The 25,711-nt window shown below is 37.6% G+C and overlaps 1 long non-coding RNA gene across 1 annotated transcript in view; it reads left to right on the forward strand.

The window, feature by feature from the left end:
* The window catches only part of LOC113833309, a 103,613-nt gene that overhangs the window by 750 nt on the left and 77,152 nt on the right, over positions 1-25,711 (forward strand). Inside the window, exon 2 of the long non-coding RNA XR_003480935.2 lies at positions 3,471-3,537. This is a non-coding gene — a long non-coding RNA (uncharacterized LOC113833309). The remainder of the gene's footprint in view (positions 1-3,470; positions 3,538-25,711) is intronic.

Consider the following 25,711-nt stretch of genomic DNA (forward strand, 5'->3'; position numbering starts at 1 on the left):
TCTCACACAGATTTATTCGTCATCTCTGAAATTACTGCCATACGGAAAATGTGACTTTCATATTGCCACTCCTCTGCATTTGTTCCTTGCTGTTACTGTCTGTGCAATACAATGTAAGTTTATTATTTTGTATTCAGTCCCCACTGCACCACATGACCTAACTCTAGCCGAATTTCTCAGTTCTAACTTCTGATGTTTGTTTTTTGCAGTTCTAACTTCACACCAGCTCGAAAGCTGACAGTCATGCCTTCTCATCCAGAGCTGGCCCTAGCTAGAGTAATGTCTATGCTCAGGCTATTTCTAAATTTAAGACTCTCACATGACAAGAACCATCTTCATCTTATACTGTGGTTATGGATTCCCTTGGGAGCACTTTGCATTTCTCTTGTCACTTTTAAGACTTCTTGAATATGAGTTTTAGCGTAAAGTGCTTATCACAAAGCCTGGTGCTTTGGAGACAGTAAATATGAAACCCCCCCTTTCAAACACATTCTTCCTTTCCACTTCTCCACAATCTTTCAGACAGAAGGAACTCAGCAGGTGTTTGTGTTGGGTAAGAATGGGTGGATGTTGTCAGTCAACTTCTGGAAGTGAGAATACTTCCAAATCCACATTCAGTTCCAGCTGTGTGTCTGTCTGTCCTGACTTCATCACACTGGTCCATGACCTAATATCTCTGATTACATCTCATGTATGTGATGAGCCCCACGTCACCTTCCCTTCCTCTGAACTCTGTCTGATTTTGCCATGTTAGCGTCTAACCCTGTATTTCTTTTGCTTTTATGAAATGTACATTTTCCCAATCTTTTGATTGGGAAAACTTGATACTTTTACTATGTTGCACTTACTTTTCAACACGTGGAGCATAAATCAATCTTAGTTAACCCAGAATATTTTAATAACATGTTTGTAGCTTCTGACTTGTGTGTATTTATTCTGACATAATTTGATAGGATTTTGGTCTCGTGGAATAGTTATTAAAGTTCCCTGGTTTCTTTTTAAATCCCATCTACCAGATTGTATTTATTAAAGCTTTACAGGTATCTGGCAGGACACTGGTATATGAATCAATACCTGATAAGAGACACAGGGATGAATAACCATTGCTGGGACATTATTCACGATGGCTTCTCATAGTTATACTTATTGGGAATTCCTAGAAACATAGTCAGGAGACTGACTGGCTTTGCTTTTAAAAACATGGAAGATTGTATGGCTATAATCACACATAGCTAGAAAACAGAAAAAGTAGAATAGATAGATGTCCCTTTTAGGGCTGAGCAGTCCTAAGTAACACTGTAGAAGAAGAGAGAAAAATAATGTAACATCTGAGGTGTTGATATGATATATTTTATTATATGATGTCTGGAACATTCAAGAATAAAAAATAGGGACTAAAAATATTACTCAATGGTTAAGAGAACCCAGGTCAGTTGCCAGCACCCACATGGGACAGCTAATAATTGCTTGTGACTCCAAGGTTGTCTTCTGGACTCCATGAGCATCTATACTAAAGTATACATAGCGCCCTCCATCCACATACATGTGCTTAAAATAAGTCTTAAAATAATAAGGAAAAATTAATAAACAAAAAATGAAACACACCTTTCTATCTGGCTCCAAATACTCTGTATGTGTCTTTGACTAGGTTACTAAAAGTTATGAAGAAGAACAGACTTGTGTAGTCACTCTCCCCAATACCTGCTATAGTTTTGATCTGGAGAGATTCATTTTAGAGGCCTGTAGTGGACTGAATATTTTTTTCCACATCCAAATTCCAATTTAGAACCCCCAAGTCCCCATGTGATAGCATCAAGAGGGGAACCTTAAGAAAGCAATTAAATTGTGAGAGTGGCTCTCTCATGAATGGATTGCTGCCTTACAAGAGAGATGTCAGCTCTCATATTCTTTCCAGGATGTGAGGCCCTAGAAGACAACCTTCACCAGAACCAAACTATGCTGGCATCCCAATGTTAGCTGGCAGCATTCAAACTTAATGTCTCACTCCCTGATGGGGGCGCTAGAGAGATAATAATTCCATGATTGGAATTTCCAAAAAAAAAAGAAAAAAAAATGGGGGAATGAAGGGACCATCTCCCAGTTTTGGCAGCCATAACAGCCGAACGAGTGCTTGTCTGACCTTGCCTTGGTCACTAGAGGTTAGGTGCCTGCCTCGTGGCAAGGAACCAATCAGAAGTTAGCTGGTGGCGGTATTCTTTACCGCTCTGGGTGTGCTTTACGGACAAGAGCACAGCAATGGCGTGCAGAGCATAGCAAGCACCCTGGGAGGGCCTATGGGCCATAACAACCAGTTGGCCAATCAATACAGGGCAAGCCCTCCAAGCCTGGAGGCACACCAATCCTGAGCCTGTGCGTACCCCTAGACACTCCCCTTATGCTGCCCTATAAGATCTCTATGCAGTGGCTTCTTGCTGTCTTTTCTAGCCATCCACCATGGCGGGTGGATGAAAGGCCAGAGCTAACACTTGTAGCTTGTTAAACAACTACAATAAAGCCTCCTGCAGTTTGCATAAAAAAAAAATTAATGAAGATAGGATTCTAGAAAATTTTTGCGCAAGTCCAAACTGATGATGACATTTGTCCCTTTTATGTTATTTCAAGGTAAAAATTATGACTTTGAGAAATTTATGAAATGAATACACATTTTCTATATGATTTGGGATATTGGAAACTTAAAGTGAAATTTCTAATTAGTTTTTCTGGGAACTAGGTATTTGTGGAGTAACTAACAAAAGATTAAGGAGCTTGGAGAAGAGCTTCTTGTTAATACCAAAACAAACTAAAAATCACAAGTTCAGGAATATAATTTGTTTAATTTATTACTAAATATCCTTATTCTGGTCATGTTTGAAAATACTTTAGGCTTGCCTCAAACTTGCTATGAAGCCAAGGATGGCTTTGAACTCCTGGTCCTCCTACCTCTGCTTCAACAGTGTGGGAATTACATCTATGTGATGCCTTTTTTTATTTTCCCTCTTTTGTAGGAAGAGTTATATGGTTCACTTTTTTCCCCTCTTTCAGCATTCAGTAACTGTTTTATCTTTCTGCTACTATATTTATTCAAATCAGTATATCTTATTGTCATATTTTATTTTTATTAACATTTTTACTTTTTTAAAAAGTGCACTGTTGACATTATTGTCATATTTTTATCAATGCATTTGGTCATATGGCCACCCATGGCAAAGGTAGCAATGACTGAAACCTAGATTTGGTGACTATTGATAACAAAGATCTTAGCTTAAGGCCATGCCTTTCATGAGAAAATATCATGACAAAACATATGGCTTTTAGAATTGCAAGTCAGTCTAAACAAATAAATAGCAACTTTTATGTTTTTAGTGGTCTTATGTGGTATAACTTACAGAGCAGAGTCAAGAGACAGGCTGTCTTCATTTACAATAAAATTATTCATGTTTATATGCTTCTTGCTATTTTCCATTACACAGAACTTGTTATACAATGAAAAGTCAAAACTAAATGGAGTAACCATGAATGTGTTGGAGAACTTCTCGAGTAAGTAAGTCATATTGACCATTTGCCAAAGTCAAATTGTACCATTTATTTTTAGAGAAGGGGTAGTTATCATGTTTACATGCTCTTTCAACCTGTCTTCTACTAGACTAACGTCTAGAAGGGCAAAACTGCCCAGCTTGACTTTATAACAAAACTCAATCTTTATGAGAACATTGGAGTATGACATTTATGTGCCAACTGCTGACATCTCTTCTTATAGAAAGAAATTGTCTTTGACTATCATATTGTAGGCCAGTAAATCACTAGAGTTGTAATTTGCAGTACTATGTTATGCTCATGACATGGAAAATAAGTGGCTATTCAAATGCATGTTGAAACACATCATTACAGTGCTGAGGTTTGTCTATTTCCAGAAACATTCACTGGGGCTGTTTTCATGGTGCTGTTAGAACTAGTTAAATAACATTTCTCCCATCAGTGGCATTTAGGCTGCCGGGCAGAAAATTGAGTTGTTTGCAAAACAGTAGATTAACTATTAAGTCTCTAAAATTAGACTATAATTATCAAGCAAAGAAAGCCTTTGGCACATAAAGTGTGTTCTCCAAACTAAATTGTTCCTATAGGAAATAAGTTTAGAAAAAGAAAAAATAATCAGTGTTAATCTTGGTAAGCATTAAAATTTCTTAGGGATAGTGTATCTTGGTGGTCTTTATGCTGACTCAAAATAATAAATTGTTAATTTTGATGGCTATGCACATATCTTAGTCAATAAAGTACATGCTGTAAACACAGAACCCTGAGTTTGATGCTCAAAACCCACACTAAAAAATGAAATCCTGGGCACAGTGGAACACTCTTATAATCCAAGTGTGGGGAAGCAGAGATAGGCAAATTCCTGGCCTACTGTTGAAATTCAGGCTGATGACATACCTTTTTAAAAAGAAAAGAAGAAATGTAGAAGCCATATGATGAATGACCACTTATCTTTGGCTTCCACTTACATATGCATGTACTTGTATACATATGCTCACATGCAGCTACACACACACACACACACACACACACACACGAAAGAGAAAACAGTTGCCATGAATTTTTCTCTTTGCTATGTGATTTTTTTAAAAAAGTATTTTCACATTCCTACTGATTCATAGAGAAATCAGTGGTTGTTGGTTGTTTTTAAAGAAAAAGTTAAGAAATTGAATTGAAAGGTGTGGTAATTACCTTTTCCTTTCAAAGACTCTGTTCCACTTTTTAGGCCTGTTGTCATGTTCAGAAACCAGTCCATTATAAAGTTAGACACTAGGTGGCAATAGAAATCCCCCTAAACTGCACAAACTTTGGTCTTTGTCTATTACCCTTATATTGAAATAGTTTATCACTGATTGACTTCATGAGTTTCATAGAGAAATTAGAAGCAGGAAAATAGTGATATTTCCATTTCTTCTGTTTCAGCACAATGGTTCTTTCCCTTTTCAAGAAGAGTATTTTAAGTGAAACAAATATTTCATCTATATGCCATAAGATTTAGAAAGTGGTTTCAGTAGATTCCATATATATATATATATATATATATATATATATATATATATATGGAATGTGCATATGTATAGTTACAAAGAAATGTTGAGATGTTTATTCATGAATGTTATTATATGAATCATCATTTTATCATACAGAGTTGAGATCTACGTGTTAACGTACACTTCTGAATGTGAAACACTAAATCTGTGAGATACACTGTGAGGGTTGGATAGAGCTTTAGCAGCACACTTTTAGTGATGTAAAGGTTTTCTTGCAAGAAATGAGTTAATTTTCAATAAATAGACACCTTTTTTTTTAAAAAAAATATGACAACTGAGAGGAAGAGAAATAACCTGAAAAGGAATATAAATTTAATATAACTCCAGAAACTCTACTGGAATGTATTCAAATTGTTACATAGATGACCTTCAGGGAGAAAGAAAGGCAGAGGATTTGAGTAATGAGGAGCCAATCAGAACAAATATTACATGCTTGGCTGCCTCTTCTGTTCCAATAGTTTTACTATTAACCATGAACTACACACAGGAGCCTGACCACCAGTTTATTTTGGGGATGGCTTTTAAGTGCAAAACTTGATGTATGTGATCTATTGCCTTGAGCTCTTAGTTTCAAATATGTTGTTCTTATTTATTTATTTATTTATTTATTTATTTGCTTCACATCACATGAGATTAATTGAGTTGGGAAGAATGTTTCAGGTGATATGATGAAATATATTTTTGGCTAGGAATGAGAACATGTCTTAAAAGTTGCTTTTATAATTACCTGCTGCCAGTATTAATTGATGACCCTCAAGGCTAATTTTTAGAATGCATATTCTTATTTTATCGAGGTGAAAACTTACTTCAGATTAAAATAGTCTAAAAGACTCTCTTAAATATATAATTCTATACATTGTATAATTCTTGATTGGATCCTGAATTTAAAAACAAATCACAAAGCATTGAGGAAATCAGATAATAAATTTCTTGGGGTATATGATTAAGTGATGGTTTTACAATGGGGTGTTTTTAGTTATGTGCATTTCAGGGATGTTTCAAATATGTCAACAGAAAAAGCTATCTCTCTTTTTCCCTTCCCATTTCTCTCCTTCGATATCACTCTCTTAAAGAGGAGATAGGAAGGGGGCGATGAAGTAAAATATTTAAAATGGTTGCCCCAAGGTATTTGGTATTCTTTGTATGTTCTACTAATATGCCTAGAGGTTTGGTAGTTTTTCAAATTAAAAATCGAGGAGAAAAAAATCAATCATTTCATTTATTGAAAAACTCTGCAGAAAATAAATGTTTGCTATTCTTTCTTACTTGCCAGAAATGATTCTACCACTTAGATGTATTGTCATTTGTTTATTCTCTTAATGTTTTTACTTGGTTTCTTATGAATGATGACTTCTATCCTATGGATAAAAATGATACTTGTTTCTTGAATAGTTGAAGTCTTGAACGAGGAAAGATTCTGATATTTTACTAAGAAAGCCAGTCACTTCTTCCATAGTTCCAACCCTGCTGAGCTGAGCAGTCTTGCAGGCTGAGTTATCCTTTCTCACTGCAAATCGAAACTATGATTCTGAAATCGAATTTTCTAATCCAAAACAGAGCTTCAGGCTCCTATGTGGTGTGTTGTGTTATTGAGTTATCAGCTAAAGAGTTTTCTCATGGTATGTGCCTTTGGAACAATTTAAATGTCAATAAACAAGTTAAAGTGAAATTATTTTAGAAATATGGAACATTGATGTTGAGACCTATAGATCATGTAAGTGACAGAAATGGCCAGTTTCCTAGCATTTGTATTAAGCAAACCACCCGAAATTTCATTTGCTTCCTAGTATTTCACCCCATTTAATAAATGAAGGCAATACACAATAAAAGAAAATAATTAGGATACACATATCTTGAAAAAAGGAAATTGTACTTATTTGTTACATTAGCATAATGTTGGAGCACAAAATGTATCTAAATCTGTTTTAGCCTTTTCACAAATTAATAGAAACTTGATGTCAGTTATCTGCCATGTGTCTTCTGGGTGGAATCATAGCAGTAAAACAATATGTATTTTAGCTTTACTTTCTCGAGTTTGCAGTATATGCTTAAAAACAATCTATTACACTACTCATTTGCTTATAATATGTCTGTATTTATTAATTTTAAAAATTATATTAGCTTGTAAACATATTAGTGCTTGCAACCATATAAAATGATTTCTAAACACATCAACATTTAGAGTCATTTAAAAACTATGGTACTTAAATAAAACAACGGCTTCCCAGGTAGACCCACTAAACTGCCTGCCGAAAACATGCTATTTTTACACTTTAGTGACTGCATTACTTTTTTGTACTACTTTTCTTAAAAAATTGAAGAAGTCCCCCTTCTCTCATGGTACTGCTAAATAATTGGACTCTGCATGTGGAAGGAAGTGTCTACTTAGTTGCAGTTTGATCTACCAGAGGACAACACTTTTAGGAGCTAAAAATGTATTTCTGTTTTAGATATCAGGTATACAGATTATCATGGTATCAGGACACAAATGGTAAATTAAAGGCAACAAAAGTTAAGGATGCAACTTTATGTTCAATTGTATATCAGTAACAGCTGATATTGAAAGGTATCCTGTAAGGAACTTCCATGTCTTAGAAACCACAAGTCCATCTCATGTCATAATACTTATTCTTTAGATGGTTCCAGTATGTATAAGGATGTAAGAGAAAGGGGACAAACTATTGAATTACTTCAGGAGAGGAGGGAGGCTTGGTTTACAGGCAGCTGTTTGCCAAGCAAAGACGGGAGGCTGTAATTTGTCCCTTCCCAATGAAAAGGCAAACCTAAAATTCCAAGGGTTAGAAAGTTGCTTTTTGATTTTTCTAAAATCTAGAATCTAGACAGTGAAACTATGTGTTAGAGCAGCTGCAGTGTTTTTGTTTTTGTTTTCTTCCCTGCTTTTAATCAGGCCATAATGTCTGTCTTCAGTAGATAACCATGTCCTGCACCCTAACCCACACATACAACATCCCCATGGTCCAATGTCTGCTTCCTGCCCATTTTTTTCTGCCAAGCCACATGTTGGCCCTCACCTGTAGTATGTGGCAGGTTGGAGTGGCACACAAGTGGTGCTTCTTGCTGTTCCTCCATGTGGGGCTGTCTCACTTTATTCTGAGAGATCTCCCATAGAACACTGTCAATTTAGGAGAATCTGACATTAAATCTTAGTTCTGGCCAATGTTTTGATTTGAATTTGCTATCAGGACTTCAGAAGTTCAGTAGATTGCTGACAATCAACTTGTAGATGCTAGGCAGTTCTATTTTTTTTCTTTTTAACCTACAGGTCTCCATGTAGGCCACACAGTCCCTGCCCATATGTTACATTTTTTTCCTGCTTACAGAGCAGGAACACACTTCACTACATTTCAGGCAAAAATAGAAACAGGAAGACTTTGAAAAGAGTTTGGCCTGCTTATTAGGAGTCTGAACTCTTTGCAAACTGTCCATTTTGAAATGCTTGAGGAGATGAAAGACAGTGATTATAGATAAGGAAACAGAATGGGGAAATTGTAGCTTGGGGTACCTTTTGAAGAGTGTATTTTGGAATTAACTATGCCATTTTTAGCATTTCATTTTCTCATTTCAGCTCTCACTTTGTTTCCAGGCTCACACATCTTGCCAGGTGGCATTTGCTCTGCATTTACTATGTGAATAATTATGTGACTCACTAGGCACACACTTTGTAAAGCAGTGATCTGATTTTCCCTACTCTTCTGCATCACCGAAGTTTATTTCCATAATCAATTCTAACTACAGAGTCCTCCCCAAGCAACAATAATATTTCTACAAATCCAACCAGTTTGACTAGGAACTAAACAAGACAGAGATTTCAATGACAGAGACTTAATATATCATGATACTGAAAGAGATATTTATTTTTAGATAGGGTCTCACTATGTAGCACTGGTTGGCCTAGAGCTCCCTCGGTCTGTGTGTGTATGGGTCTGTGTCTGTGTGTACGCACATGCATGCACACACACAAGTATCTGTCCTGTGTGTGAGTAGGGGCACATCCATGCTACAGTACACATGTGGAAGTCAGAGAACAACTTTCAGGAGTCAGGTCTCACCTTCCACTGTGGGTTATAGGACTTGAACACAGATCATCAGACTTGTGTAGCAACTGCCTTTACCCCTAAGTCATCTCACTGGCCTGAAAGCACAACTTACCAAATTAACCGAAGATCCCAGAAATGTCCTGTGGGACTCCACGTGCCTAGTTATTACTTGTTATTCTGTCTTCTTTTATCATTATTGATTGGGCAGGGGAGGAAGTACAATTTTTAGTAACATATCTTTTATTAATTAAGTTAATCCTCTTGCCAGAGCCCCTTCAACAAGATGAAAAGCTGCCCCAGGTTACTACTGCTCTTTACACAACATGTTTGATAATGCAACGTATATTACCTTTTCCGAAGAGGAAATCAGAATTCACAGCTATAGCTGTGAGCTTGTGACTCAACAGAAATAACAATCATACTACCCTACAAGGTTGATGATTTTGTGTTAGATATTCATTGTAGCCTTCTGGGAACAATAGAAGGCATGACAGTTTTATGTCCCATAGGTCTGAGAAAAATATCTACATATTAGTAAAATTGAAAATAGAAAACATTTATCCATAGACAAAATAGCTTTTGTTAAAAATGGAAAAGGGTAGCAGTTGTTTTCCCGTTAGGACATGTGAGTCACCCTTGGGACACCAATGTTTGGCAGTGACTTTCCCTCACCTGTCTGGGTGTTGGGAAGGGGAGCAGTCGTGCAGGGGTGAAGACATGTGCTGACTGAATGAAGCTTGGCTTTTGGTGAAGCTTGACTGATTGTGAACATCCCCCCACCCCCAGTTGAAGAAGTCAGTGATTCACTTCCTTATGATATTTTATCTTTTCTTTCACTTTACATCTTTTAAAAATATTGGACTGTTTTATTCATATTTCATTCAACATTGAAAAGGAGATAAGGTAGAATAGTTCCCATGTTTATAATTGGATTGTTTTCTTACCATTTAACTTCTCCAGCTGACTTAGACATTTATTTTGCATTTCCTCTTGCAAAATTTCTGTTTTACTGCAGTAACCCATACTCCCTCATGCACTGTATCAGTCTTAAGTTAGTGTACTTAAAGGTCTTTCAGTGTGTGGCATCCAGTTATCTGCTTGTCTGACATTAGGTTCCCATCTCTTTATCTCACAGCCAATGAGGAGTTCATCTTTCAAAAGGGTTGAGAATGAGAATTTTAGTAAATCGAGGTAAAATCCTGACAGTTTTGATGGTGGGGATCCAAATTCAACAGTCAGCTTTAGCATTTTGTTCAGAAAACACGCACTGCACCAGGAAGCAGTCCATGCTTCTGATGAACCGTAAAGCTCCATAGGGCCTTTTTGCAGAATTTCCTTTGAAAGCGGTAGGCAGGCTATTGCCAGTGCAGTAAATGCTGACAAAGATTGAAAAACTGATTCAAGAAGTTTAATAAAATGAACCCTATTTTGCCTGATAATAAAAGTAGTGTGATCCAAATTACAGGATGAGAGAAGCAATATTCAAGAAAAGAAATAATTTCACTTTTTATGCCTTCTGCTTTTTTAAAAAAAGTAATCATTATATTAATACTTGAAAGTGAGAGTAAGTTATAATAATTTTGCCATAATTTCTCCTTTTTAACTGGGAACTATTTGTAGTTTCACATTGGAAACATTTATAATAAAAACAAGCCTAGTATCTAATTTTAAGTGAAATGCAATTAAAGTAGGGGAATCTAACACACATCTTGGCTAAATACAGATTTACTTCTTATATACTTTTAAGGTTAGTGTCTCTCTCTGGTTAATTTTATATTTTTAATACTGTAATTTGATGTTGCAAAAATTGCGTTTCAAGCTCATCTTCCTGATTATAGTCTAGCTAGAAACATTCAATTAAAATTGGCTATTCTAAACATTGACTTAAGTTCTCATAAGTTTTAAACTTTAGTTTTATATGAGAGAGATGGAGAGGAAAAAGGAGCGAGGGAGACACCAGAAAAAAATCAAATAAATTTTCTTCATTGACAGAATTCCGGTCTGTTCCAGAATGTGGTTGTCTTATTTGTCTTGTGTCCCTCTACGAGTTTCCTTCACTGCAGTTGAGACTACTGTGTATGTTTTGGATCCCAAGACTAGCAGTGACTGGCATCTTCACCATCCCTGAGTGAAGAGTGCAGGCAAGCATGTGGAGCTTATTTCCACAGTGTGCAACTGAAGAAGGGCTTGTGGAAACAATTGCAGTGAGTGATCAAGGCTTAATTCTCAGGGAGGGGGGTAGGGGGGCGCATGGAGAAGACGGTACTGCTTGCAACTTGACTGAGGAATATGGTTTCTCTTTTGGTCCTTTCTAAGGCCTTAAATTTTACTATTTGATAAATATAACATACTATCATATATCATAACAAGCAAGTTCTGTAAAAGGTTGACATCTTTAAATGGGGATAGTAGCAATGATGACACTGAATCAAAATAATGGCGTGGATTAATTTTAATGGTGGTCTATTGTAAAATTTAAAAAATAACAAAACTTTGAGGCCAAGAAAGCATACCCATGTCACTTGGATTTTGACTGCCCCCTGCCACCTATTGATTAGAGATGCATTGTGACCAAATGGGTAGACTGCGTTTATAAAGAGAGAATCAAGAAAAAAGTTAATATTTTTTCCTTGAATGTTAGCAGTAAAGCATCTCCATGAACAGGGAGAGGTGGGCATGAAAAAGAAAGGCACTGTTCCCATGGTTACTGAGGTCAGGAGCAAGCTTGTTGGAGTGGGATGAAGTGAATTTTCTGGATTTCATTTTGAATACAAGAACTACGAATGTGCTTCTGAGAGGAACACACTCACTGCATGAGTTACATTAAATCATTTTCTGGTGGACTAAGGTGACTTAAGACTTTAGCATGCAGAGTTCCCATCAAGAGGAATTGCATTCGTTCTTTTCAGTCACAGACTCCTGGAAGTAACAAATAACTTAGCAGTAATTATTGGCTACCCCCACAAAAAGCACTAACATTTTCAGCCTTGAGAAATCTTTACTCATTTAAGGATTTTCTAAAAACATGGAAGCACTGATAAGATCTTCTTGACACTTGTGGAGAAAATCCCAGGTACTTACAGCACTTCTGAACACATTCCAAATCGCCATTAGAACTCAGTCTCTTAGGTCTACTGATCTGCATCCACATCACGATGCTGCAATACAGGTGTTCCTGACAAGGCACATAATCAGACTGTGTTTAGTTCTAACACTAAATATCACCTCACATGGTATGAGTCAACGTGTGTTAGGAGCCTAACTCATGTGGGACTATCAGAACATCGTAGGGACTGTTTTCGGGGAAGAAATGTATTTTGATGAAGCTAATCTGGTTTTGATATTTATCTTTGGATGCATTTTCCTCAAAGTTGATTTGCCCAAAAGCTTTGTGGATGGGTGGCAGAAACTTACTTGCTTTAGTTAATATACAAGATGAGAAACAGCAGCACATAGGACATAAGAAAGAATGGTTTTAAAATTTTGCATTCTAATCCAGTACAGATATTGTAATGTTCAATCTTCAAAATTAGAGTCTAATTGGACTAACCTATCTATGCCTAATTATTTCCAAAACCAAATGCCACACCATGGTGAATTCATCCCTACCTAGTGAATATACATGAGGAGATTAGTCGGCTGGTGGTCTTTTAATGTTTTGGTCAGTGAAAGAACCTACTACTTTTCTTGTGTGTTATAACTTAGGAGCAAAAATGACCAAAGTTAGCAAGGAAACTCTTTAAAAGAAAATGCTAAAAATATTCCTTTAAAAACACAGAGTTAAAGCTGACATTTTCAAAAGAAAGTGACACTTGGCAAAGGCTCACTCTCATGATGTGTTAGCTATGTTTAACTCTGGTACTTTCTTTTCTTTTCTTTTTTTTTCTTCTTCTTTTAACAAATGACTAAACCTGGACCCTGCATTTCTTGGGCCAAGACATCATCTTTTATGACACATTTCTACACAAACATACTCCTGCCAAGGCCATCACTCACCTTCTTAAACACCAAAGGATCACAAGCCAACATTTTAATTTACAGAACAAATTTATACGTGGGACTGAAAGATACGGCGTTCCTACCGAGGGCTGCTGCTGGACTGCGGGAACATATGGAGCAACTCAAAGCAGTTGGAAATTCTTTTTATACTTTGCCCATGCATTTACTCTCGCATTCTTGCTCCCTCTTAACCTCTCTCCTCTTTGCGATGGTTGTGAGCAGTGCCAGCACTCCGCTTGAAAAAGTACAAGGAGTTGTTCAAAAGACACCATGTTGGAACAGTGGGTGCTTGCTGTAGAAGCAGAAAGGGAAAATATGCTTAAGGCATATGAATAAACAAATTGGTTTTAATTGTTATAATTCACCAAAAATAGTTGGGACCACAAGCAGATTCCGGGGCCTCTGAAATTAGGAATAAGACAACATTGCTAGCTGCTGGTTCAAAAGCTTCACTGCTTAAAATCCTACTGCGGGTGACTTTGTTTCCTAAATAGACTTTCATATCCAGGTGCATTTGAAATTTTGCAACCAGAAATGTCTTTGATCCATTTTCTTGCTTGTCTGGTTGGTTTCCCCCCTCCTTCCTCTCCATCATCTCTCTCATCCTCCTCTCCCTCCTTTCTTTTCTGCCTCCCTCATCCACAAAGAACCAGTACCTTGAAGGGACTCTTAAGAAGAAAAGGAAGGCCAATTTGAAAAATAATCAGACTAGAGCACAGAGAACACCAATAGGAAACAGAATGCCTATGTAGGAATGAAGAGAGGAATATTACCAAAAAAAATTTACAAGGCTCATGATCAATTGTCCTTTGGCATATTTGTGGTTAGATAATTGAGAATAATGTCCAAAGCTTCCCACCATGACATGTGTTTTCATGCCCTAAACAATTCTCTTTCACGGAGATAGATGGTTAAGATTTGGTTGACTAAGAAAACTTTCTGGAAGATGTCTAAGTTGAGTGTGTGTGTGTCTGTGTGTGTGTGTGTTTATTCTTCAGATTGCCTCCTTGATTCTGTCCTGGTGTCTTTTAACCACACATACTTCCTTCTTGCTCTGAGATTGTCTGTATTTATTCTTTCAACATTTATTAAATAAAGGGGTAGAGAACTAACTTCATTTTCTTTGCAGTGGTGGGGGCTGGGATCCATACCAGGGTTTCATGGAAAGTGTTGTAACACTGGTCTACATTCCAAACTAAAAATCTTTGCACAAGTAACTTAATTCTAATAGAGACAGAAGGTTCTGTCAGTTCATTTAGACTTTGATTCGATGGTATGAGAAAAGTACAGTGACTTATTTTTGCTTTTCAAACTGAAGAACTAGTTTGTATCCATCCAATTCAGTCATTACTTAACATACATTTCTTGAGTTTCTATAGGGACCTGGGTTTGGATGTAATGATTGACACATGAGAGTGTCAGTTTAAGTACCTCTGTTAGCATGATGTTTTAGGCTTTTAGATTCCTCTTGGTTGTCTTGTATTTATATTAACTTATTCTCACTCAGCTTTTATGTGATTTACCATTGTATCTGTTTTTTTTTAATCTTTTAAACTTTAGTGGTGGTGTACAGTGGTATTTTGTTTGTTTTTTAAAGAAAGAATTATTTTTGTACCCTATTTCTTGACCAGTAGAAGCCTGGGAACTGTTATTGTGTATACTGTAACTGCTCAAGAAATATATAATATTGGGACATCTAATAATGTTTTGAGATATTATTTAGTCATGAAAACAATTTAATATTTTTATTTCAACATTTCACATTTTAAAATAGCAAAATTTCTTTTGGAGACATTTATTGATACCAATTCCAGACCCTTGTGGTGCTGCTGGATTCACTTAACCAAGTATGAACATGGGATCAGCAGTGGCTTGTGAGCCTTGGGTTAGGCTCTGTCATGGGAACACAGCCCCTCAAAATCACGGGCATCCTAAGGTTGTCCTGGACTTCCAGCACTTGCCTGTCTCTTGCAGCCACTGGCATGTTTAATCAGGAAGGTCACAGAGGAAAGGATGACTTAAAAGCAGAGCACTGGCTGCTTTTCACTTGAGTGGGTGTCTGCTCCAGTCAGGATGAAGAGGCACCTAAAAAAGTTAGAGTTGATGAAATACAGAGAAGAGAACATGATGAAGATGACTCAAGGTGATCAAAGTCAAGACCAGATCTCATGGTTAATCCACTGGATCAATGGAGAGAAGACTCCTGTGGAGAGAAAACATAGACTTGTCATTAACATTGGAGAAACTTTGATCCCAGCCTGAAACATCTATAGTGTCTCCCAGGTAGCTACACTTTAACACACTCAACTTGTTTGTTTTTTTTTCAGACAGAGTTTGGCTGTGTTGTTCTTTTGCTCTGATGGTCAGGGTTACAGATATACACCATCCCCACACCCAAGTTGTATACAAGCATAATCTTTTTGTTTTAAATGGGGAGTTTTGTTCTTGACAAATGTATATGCCAGTAGTTATCAATCCCTAGAGAGTTAACAGATAAGATTTCTATGTCCTTTAAGATCTAAACCGGCACCATAGGGTTAATCCAAAATAGCCCCCTCTCACTGGACAAATGGTGAGGGACAAGTGTGGGGGAAATTACTGACAGGGAACGACTGAGTTAGTCTCTAGCTTTGAATGCCCACAGAGACTCCTAGACAGCACAATTCACACAAACAAAGTGTTAGAAGTCCACTTTCACATGCTGATACTTTGACCTTCACTGTTTTTAAAATTTCAAAATTCGTCATACTGTCCCTAGGAGTGAGTTTAATAAAATTTGCATTTGATTCCAGATTCTCTTTGTTTAATTTATATTGACAAAAAATAAGTTTCCCTATGTCTTTTCACTCTGTGGATGTCAGTGCTGTGTGTCACTATGAAGTTCTCCACATTCATTCCTGAGGCAATCCATTCTAAGTCCTATTGTTAAATATGAATGTAAGTGTCTGAGTTCTTGGCTCAGTGGGTTTGTCTTACAAATCACCCATTCATAGCATGATGACAATCTATAGGCTGCACATCTGGTGGTTGCAGGGTCTTCCATGCTTTGGGACACCACAGTTACCTTTTCTAAATTCAGATGCTGTTACCTAGTCTTCCAGCTCACTTGCTCTTTCTTCACCACTCCTTAGTTATTCATATGTAGTGAAACCAGGATGACATTATCTAGGAATGCTTGAGATCCAGTTGAGAAAGTAGCCAAGTTTCATTTGCTTCTGGTTGCCCAGCTCTAGAGCACTTGCTTTTTTTGCTACTGATAGAGGATGAGTCCTGGCAGCTCACTTGCTTAGATGGGAAATGATGTTTCTGAACTCAGTTTCTTTAGGTGGACTTTATATGCTAGCACAGTAGTCTCCTGTGATGGTTTCTACAAGTTGCTGGATTGTAAACAGAGTGATCTTCTCTCTTCTCAATATTGGCATTTATACAAAGAATTTAGGAAACTTTTTGAGTGATTCCAGATTTTTATTTTCTGTTTGTTAAACAGGAGGAGATAAGGATGATGTTTTGAAGAAGTAGTGTTCGTTCTGTGGAATTTTGATTTCCCCATAAGCTTTGGGGAAATGGTTGGTCAACCCTCCCGATAAGAAAGCACAGGAAATCTGGGATTTCAAACCACTGACATAAGGACACTCCATTCCTTCTCACCATTATAATACCAATTCCAAAGGATCTAAAGGGCTGACCTTTTCTGGACTGGCATTTTGGATGTTGGTTCATTCCATGGCTGTTGATGTTAATACAATCTGCTTCTTGTGTGTCTTGGCCATCTGAAGGCTGTGACTATAAGGGAGTCAGGTCTATGTTCAAAAGTAGGAACTAATCCTCATATCCAATCACCAATGCTATGAGATAGATGAAAACAGTCTATTATGATGGAGAAAAGAAGAGGAAGAAAATGAACTAGTGCTTGTAGAACATTCATCATGCACCATAAATAGTGCCAGATGCTTCTCATGGCGCTGTTCTACATGGGCCTACTGTCAGTAGCTTGCTACTTGCCCAAATGCCATTGTGTAAGGGAGAAAAGCCATTCTATTTACAACCCAGAAACTTGTAGAAACTATTGACTCAAACCCAAGCACCAATGTCTAAAAGTCCTCCTAAAGAAGGTGAGTGTGGATTCATGTCTGGGCATGTTAGCATCCCTGTTTTACTTTGTACCCATGGACCATAGCATGGTCTCTAGAATTAAGCAGCCGGATGTTTGTGAAATATGACAATTTCTGTTTACCAATGTTACGATCACATTATTCACTTTCTGAACCATGGGGCAACACAAAAGGAAGGTAAAGCAAGCCCAGGCCAGGAGTGTATGGGTGGAAACCATGTGGATGCAGAGAAGTACATGTCCTTTCAGAGTCATATCCTTTCTGGCACATCTCAGCTCGTCAAACTTTGTAATTTAGGATGGAAGCCCCACCCCAAAACCTAGTTCCACATTCCAGCCCCTCAACCTGGAGCTGAAAATGTGTTCTTCACTCACCTAAGTTCCAGAAAGTCTTTACAAAAATGAGAATTTTTCTCAGCTGTAGGGAGACCATGGCTATCCTGTTGTTGGTTTTGGGGATACTGCTAGCTTTAGCCAGAGAGATTTCATATCATAGGGGATTCTCCTTGGGTATGGTGGGGATCTTGACATTTGCTGTTGAATATAATTTTGGTGTGAGTTAGAATAAATCAGAGCTGGGTTTATTAGAGGAAGATAAAGGAAAGAGATAGGACAGGCTTTACATTTGAGCACAGACCTTCAGAGACATGCCCAAGTATCTTAACAGCTGTGTATATATTTATGTCTTTTAAGTTGCACTGCTCATAGGATATAATTTACAACAAAGATGGGGCAAAAGGAGGGCATGTCTAATCCTAGCTTTTGGGGTTTAAAGGCAGGAGGATAAGACGTTCAAAGTTATCTTCAACTACATAAGATGTTCCATGCTACAAGATACAAGAGACTTTGTATAAAAAACAAAACAGAAAAAAAGCCAAACAAAAATACAAAGACTGAGCAAAGTTTTGAAAAATGAAGTTTAATTTAAAAGGGAACTATGTGTGAGAGTTATGGTAGGGTATGCTTTGAGATAAAGTGGGTAGGCAGGTTGGTGAATCAGGACATGGGTGTTTATAGAGGCTGGTAGTTTTGAGTACTGTTCACAAAGTTGAGTATGTTGTGTAGTTTAGTCTCATTTTGGCTTTCAAATTAAAAATCCAGATTTAATAACAACAAAGAATGTGAAAGAAGGGCCCAAGAGATAGCTTAGTTGGTGAGACACTTTTGGTGCAAATGACAATCTGAGTTTCATCCAGGCATATCCCTGGGGCTCACCAGCCAGCCAGCCAGAGCTCTAGGCCAATGGACTCCTTCTCCATCCATGCCCAAATATTGATGGGCCTATTCTTGTGTGTACCTGATGCAGGTGCTCTGAGTTTATGGTTGTAATGGTTGTGTTTTGCCCAGAAGACCATACTAGCAGGTCTTTCTTAATCCTATGACTGTTACATTCTTTCTGCCTTTTCTTCCAAAATGTTCTCTGGGCCTCAGAGGAACTGGTTTAAATGTTGTTTCAGATTGAGCTCTCCTCGGTAACTTATTCTGAGCACCTTTTGAAGACACAAGTTTCTGCATTCACCACCATTTACTGGAAAGAGAAACTTCCCTGCTTAGGACTAAGAAATTTGTTTATTGATGAGTATAAACATAAACATTTGGAGGGCAGCTCTATTCTGTGTTAATGGGCTACATAACAGAATTCAGTTCCATTTTTGTATTACATTCATTTATTTGTGTGTATGTGGGGGGTTATACATATCAAGGTCAGAGGACAACTAGTACTAGACAGTTCTTTCCTACAATCTACCATGTGAGTGGCAAGAATTGAACTCAGGATGTTAGGATTGGCACCAAGTGTCATTGTCTACTGAGCAATCTCACTGACCTAGAATAAATATTCTATGTTAAAAAAGTATAGTACACTGCTTCGGTAATTGGAACTGGTCAACACAACTATTTTCTTCCTTCCTTCCTTCCTTCCTTCCTTCCTTCCTTCCTTCCTTCCTTCCTTTCTTTCTTTCTTTCCTTCCTTCCTTCTTTCTTCTTTTTGGCTTCCTTTCCTTTCTGCTTTTCTGTTGGGAGACATCCATCTTTGGCAGTTGTTTTCCCCAAGGCAATAGTCTGATATAGAAGCCACAATATGAAAAGGATGATTACACCAGAAGAGATTTATTTTTGTTTAGCATACAGTTGTGTTTTTTATGTTGTAGGAACTGATTTAGGTACTTTAGAAAAAACCCAACAATCAATTCAACTATTGAAGAAACCATGTGAAGTTGATAAAATTATTACACCCATTTTATAGATGAGAAAATCAACATATTAATTGAAATTATACAGCAGATTTGTGATGATCATACCACATAGCTCACAAAAGCAAGATCATATATGTTGGTTAAAATTTTAATGTGGGAATCAAACTATAAAGAAGCCTGGACCTTAAATATTTCTATAGAAAAGAGGACATTAGGAAATTAGGATACCTGGGTGAAGGCTGCATCTCTCTCTCTCTCTCTCTCTCTCTCTCTGTGTGTGTGTGTGTGTGTGTGTGTGTGTGTGCGTGTGCATGCGTGCACCCATGCACATTCTTACACATGTATGTGAAATCCTTTAATATACACATGGTGTTTTACATGTAATTCTCCATATTATTTCATCGTTCCTTTGTCCCATTTTTCCAAGATATGTTACTTGATAAATATTGGGAATAATTTCCCTGCCCTTCCATGAATACATATTTAGTGTTTCTCTGAATTTCCTCTGGCTCCCCAAGATCATTCTTCCCTTGATCAAGATCCTTCATTGGTGGAAATCATTGTCGCAGTCCCCTGAGTGAAGGGAGCCGAACAAGGCTGTATAATATCCAGGTACATATAGTTAAGAAGCATGCCAGGCAATCCTCATCCTCTGTTATACTTTTTCTTTCATTGGAGCCTACCCCAGCCACATGTACATCCTGTCACTGGTATCTCTGCATTAGGAGCAAAAGGATGCAAAAATAGTAGGTTTTCAGGAGGAAAGGAATTAGACATTAAAGGTCTATCTTCATTTATGGGAAAGGACAGAAATGATAGAGCTAAGAAATTTCTCCATCCCAGGTTCAGGACAATCAATTCCACATTGTTGGGACATTTTAATTAATGTATATTAAAATAAGTAGAAAATATTTCATTGCATGCTCTAAATATTATAGAATGTTTACTAGTTGACTATGTAGAAACCATAATTTTAAAGCCAGAAGAGCCATTACTTAAAATCCCCATCTCCAGTTTTGTAATTAGACTCTAGAGTACAGAACTGGTCCCTGCATTTTTCTAAGTTCAGAATATTCCACCAAAAGTACCATTTTGATCTGTCTTTTCAGTAAGCTAGGACACCTGTTGGAATCATGTTCAAAGTAGATGGATAGAATGATACTTACAATGTATGCATGACAAAACTTCAATAAAAAATTCTCTTGACAGATCATTCTGTTTGGGCTGTCAGCTGTTCTCACTCATATGACATGACAGACTCCCTTTCTGCCTTTCCCTTCTTTCTCAATTTAAACATCATATACTTTGAAGGAATATCATTTGTGTTTGCAATTTACTGTGGAACTCAGAAATTATACTTCAAAGTTTACATGTAATTGATCTCCACCAAAGTATACAACAAAATATATGCACAATTATATTAAGAACAATAAGTTTTTCAATGGTGACAAAATCCGTGGTGGACCTATGTCTCAGCAGTAGAATAGATGAATTTCAGTGTGTTCACATGACTGAATACTATAGAGTAATGAAAAAGAATGATGGTATTTGACATGTAGCAGCCAAAATAAATGTCACAGATGCAGCATTAAACAAACAATCAAAAAAGACCATTGTACAAGAGCTGTCTTGTAAGACTCCACTTTTAAAAGATTCCAAAACAGCTGGTTGCTAGTTTTGGCTGCTGGGCTACAATTATCCTAAGAGATGAAAATGTGGTTGTGACTTGGAGGCATCGTGATGGTGAGGGTGTCTTCTGTCATGCAGATATTAGATAATGTATTGATTTGAGCATAACCGAGCTGCATTTACATTGTAGAAATTTAGCTGCATACTTTTTGCTGGTGTATTATACTTCCATAAAGTAGTTTTATTTAAAAGATATGAAAACCTAAAATGACCTACTTTCCTTCCAATTTTACCAGGCCAAGTTACTAATGGAGTCTCATGTACCAGTGGTTAGTGGAGGACCCATACTAGTTTTACTTCTCCAATTATTTAGATTCTCCGTAAGAAAGCCTGATTTTTTCTGTATTGTTAAAAAAGACCCCTTTGTGATATACATAAAAAGCCTCTAGGATAAACTACTTCATATAACATTTTCAGTACATCTATATTTTTTCTTCTTGTGTAATGATTTTTACTGTTATTTTTGGGGGGGTATGCTGTGAATTGAACCGAGGGTATAGACCCATGTTTCACTACTGAGATGGTCACTTTAGAAGATTAATTGGACCTTATCAAAGGTGATTTAGTGAGTCTCCTGTGGTTCATCTTACTGCAGATCATATTGGCACCCAGAAAGAGTTTGGATGTTTTGGAAGCGAACTCTGCTGTACTGTGTGATTTACAGGCAAGGTTTTTGGAAAGCACTTTGTTTTATTCTTTATATCATTCTATTATTTATATATGGCTTCAGGACAAGTGAAACATATAGTCTGGTTATTGTCAGGATATGGAGGGAGCCAAAACAGTGTGGAAATGTAACTTTGCAAATTCTTTCATGTGACAGTTGTAAGCATGACTTTCCAGAGTGTGTATACAGTGTGCTTGGATATCCTGTCCTGGGGAAGAGGCACTGTCACTTCTCAAAAGGAAGAAGAAATAAAACCAGCTCTGGAATTGAGCCAAATCCCATGAGGGACACCTCTTGGCAGTGCCAATTTGCTTAGCTTCTAATCTCCTGCAGCTCTTAAGCCAAGGTCTTGGGAAAGTTGATCCTGGTATTCTAAAAAATACACAAACTTACGGGAGAACCTTGATTCCTCCAGCCTTTGTATTTTTACCTATATCTTTTGGCACAGTGGAAAATACAAGACATACAGGTCAATGTGCTACTGTGGTAGCCAAACATAATCAATTCTAAAATACCCCAAGTTCAAAATCCTCTTTGGAGAATGCCTTGCTCCTCCTCCTTCTCCTTCTTCTATCCTCCTCCTCCTCCTCCTTTTTCTTCTCATTTCTTCTCTTTTTAAGATTTATTTATTTATTTATATTTTATGTGTATGTTTACCATGCATATTCCTAGTGACAGAGACCAGAAGAGGATGTCAGATTTTCCCTGGAACTGAAGTTACAGACCAGTCATGAACCACAGCTGAACCTGGGTCCTCTGCAAGAATAGCAATCACTTAACCTCTGTGGTGGTTTGAATAGGAATGGCCACCATAGACTCATGTGTTTGAATGCTTGATCACTAGGGAATGGCACTACTAGGAGGTATGTCACTGGGTGTGGACCTTGGTTTCAAATGCTCAAGCCAGACTCAGTGTCAGACTCGAATTGTTCTGCCTGTGGATCTGGGTGTAGAAACTTCAGCTACCTCTCCAGCACAAGGTCTGCCTGAATGCTACGATGTGTCTGCCATGATGATAATGGACTAATCCTCTGAAAGATACACCAGCCAGTCCCAGCTAAATGCTTCCCTTCATAAGAGTTACCACAGTCATGATGTCTATTCTCAGGATTAAAATTCTAACTAAGACAACCCTGTCAGCCATCTCTCCAGCCTTAGTCCTGGAATTTATCTCTCTTTCCTTTGAGACAGGGTCTCTTGGTGTAACCTGGCTATCCAGGCTGACCTGGAACTCAGAGAGATCAGCGTGCCTCTGCCTCCTGAGTGCTAGGATTAAAAATGTGTGCCATCACATCAAGCTTTGGAATTCTTTTTTTTTCTATTATTATTATTATTATTATTATTATTATTATTATTATTATTATTATTAATTCAAGTTAGGGAACAGGCTTGTTTCACATGTAATTCCCCTCTCCCTCTCCCTCCCCTCACCCCCATTCCTTCTCCCCCACCTCCAACCTACCCCCCACCCCATCCACCCACCACTCCCCAGGCAGGGTAGGGCCCCCAACCGGGGCTCCACCAAGTCCACCAAATCTTCCTGTGCTGGGCCTAGGTCCCTCCCCATGTGTTCAGAGACAGAGTGCATCCCTTCAAGTGGGATGGGCTCTCGAAGTCCCCCCCCACACACCAGGGTAAAACGCCAGTCCACCTCCGGAGGCTCCCAGGAGTGCAGGGACCTCCCCATTGGCATTCATGATCAGAGGGCTGGATTAGTCCCGTACTGGCCTCCCAAAGAGCTTCTGGGGTCGATATGCTTTCCCTTTTTCAGGCCAACTGTTTCTGTGGGTTTCTCCAACCTGGTACAGACCCATTCATTCTTCATTCCTCCCTCTCTTCAACTAGGTTCCAGATTTCAGCTCAGTGTATTTCTGTGGATGTCTGTCTCTGCTTCCATCAGCCACTGGATGAGGACTCTAGGATAGCATAGAGAGTACTCATCAAGCTTTGGAATTCTTAATTGAGTCACTGCAGTTATAAAATTGTGAGTCACCAAACTTATGCTATGTGATCAATTTATACCTAATAATTTTATTTTTCCCTTTATTAATAATCTTTAGCATATTCTAAATAACTGTCTCTCTAAAGATAATTTTTTGGAATAACCTCCCATGATGGAAATTTAAAAGAGGCTAGGAATTTTGTTTGTATATTGATTTAGACATCGAATCCTATGCTAGTACAAAAAAATGTGGGGGTGCAGAAGTTGAAAACAAAACTACCTTCAAATAGCCAGGCCAAAGTGAGGGATTGTGTAGCCAGATGGTCAAACCAAGGGCTTAATGTAAACATGCATTTTCCCTACAAAACCATCTCACCATCATTGCTTCTAGTAGGTGCAGTGCATTTCCAGTTCGTTGTGAATCCTACATAATGAGCACAGGTAAACCTTTGAGGTTTGGCTTGGCTTGAAGCAAGATTCACACGATTAAATGCTTGCTCAAAACTCTTTCATCTGGAAGCCTTACAAGAAGCCTTGCTTCGTTTTACTGCCTTTCCTAAAGTGTTTCAGTATTTCCAATTTGACTTCCATCTCATTCCAGAGAGTGAAAAGACATTGGGCATGATTGTTCTTTCATGGGTTTCAAAAGAGGATCTGGGTTTGATTTTGAGTGAACATTTGACTTTGTTTTCAATTTTCTGACCTGGATGCCTCAGCCTTTTGAGAGATCTTATTAAATATATAATTTTATCATTCTGATGGTGACTGTATTTGCAAAAATAAGTTGGAAGAACTGAGTCAATTATCCACATATTTCAAGTTGGAATGTCATTTTGTCTTAATTATACAGATGTTTTATGAAATTGAGGATTTGAGGAGAATGCTTAGTAATTGTTCAAAATGTTCATTTTACATGAAATAAAATTATTTGATTATGCAATTATTTAATTCAGTTTTAATTATATTTTCTCACATAGAGATGAAAATATAGTTTTTAAAATCTTCAGTTATCTAAAGCAATGGTCAGGAGTGATGGCTCAGTGGTTTAGAGTGCTTGATGTTCTTAAAGAGGACTTAGATTTGATTCCCAGGATCTACAGGATGATGCATAACTATTCTAATTCTAATTCTAATTCTAGGGGATTTGTTGCCATCTTCTGACCTCCACAGACACCGGGCATGCATGTGGTACACATACATATATGTATACACAATAATTATAGACATAAATTAAAATAAATGCTAAAATCTCAAGTAGTTGATAGACTATTTTTCTACTTAAATTCCTTTCTTGGATATTATTTATTTATTTATTTTGCAGATTTTTTAATTTGAATTAGAAACAAGATTGTTTTACATGACAATCCCAGCTCCCTCTCCCTCCCCTCCTCCCCTACCACCCCCCAGCTAAAACCCTACTTATCACATATCCTTTCTGCTTCCCAGGGAGGGTGAAGCCTTCCATAAGGGTCACAAGAGTCTATCACATCCTTTGGGATAAGGACTAGGCCCACCCCCGTGTGTCTTGGCTCAGGGAGTACCTTGGATAGTATTTAAATGGTGGAGAAAGTAAACTGCTTTTACTTCTGTTCTCTATTTTAGGTAGCTTCTTTTACATAGAATAAGAATATTCCAAGGGATCTTGTATATGTTATAAATAAAAAGAATGCATGACAGCAAAGGTATGTTAGATGATCAGCTGAAAAGAGTTGTATAAAAATGAGTCAGCAGGGATTTAATGATTTACTATGAGTGCATAACCATTAGTGGTGAGGAGTCACAGTCCTTGGAAACTTTTTGGAAATACAGACTTGAAGAACTCGGCTAGGTATCATGACTACTTTATCAGCTAGTACCATTTACAATAAGTGGAGCTGTCAAAATTTTCTCAAGTGTTTCTGTGCAGCTTCTAACAGACAGACACTCAGGAATGAGCTCTAATGGAGTGAGTTCTGTCTTGAGAAGGTAG

The sequence above is a fragment of the Cricetulus griseus genome, assembly GCF_003668045.3.
Source record: "Cricetulus griseus strain 17A/GY chromosome 1 unlocalized genomic scaffold, alternate assembly CriGri-PICRH-1.0 chr1_0, whole genome shotgun sequence".
In the NCBI taxonomy this organism is placed as follows: Eukaryota; Metazoa; Chordata; class Mammalia; order Rodentia; family Cricetidae; genus Cricetulus; species Cricetulus griseus.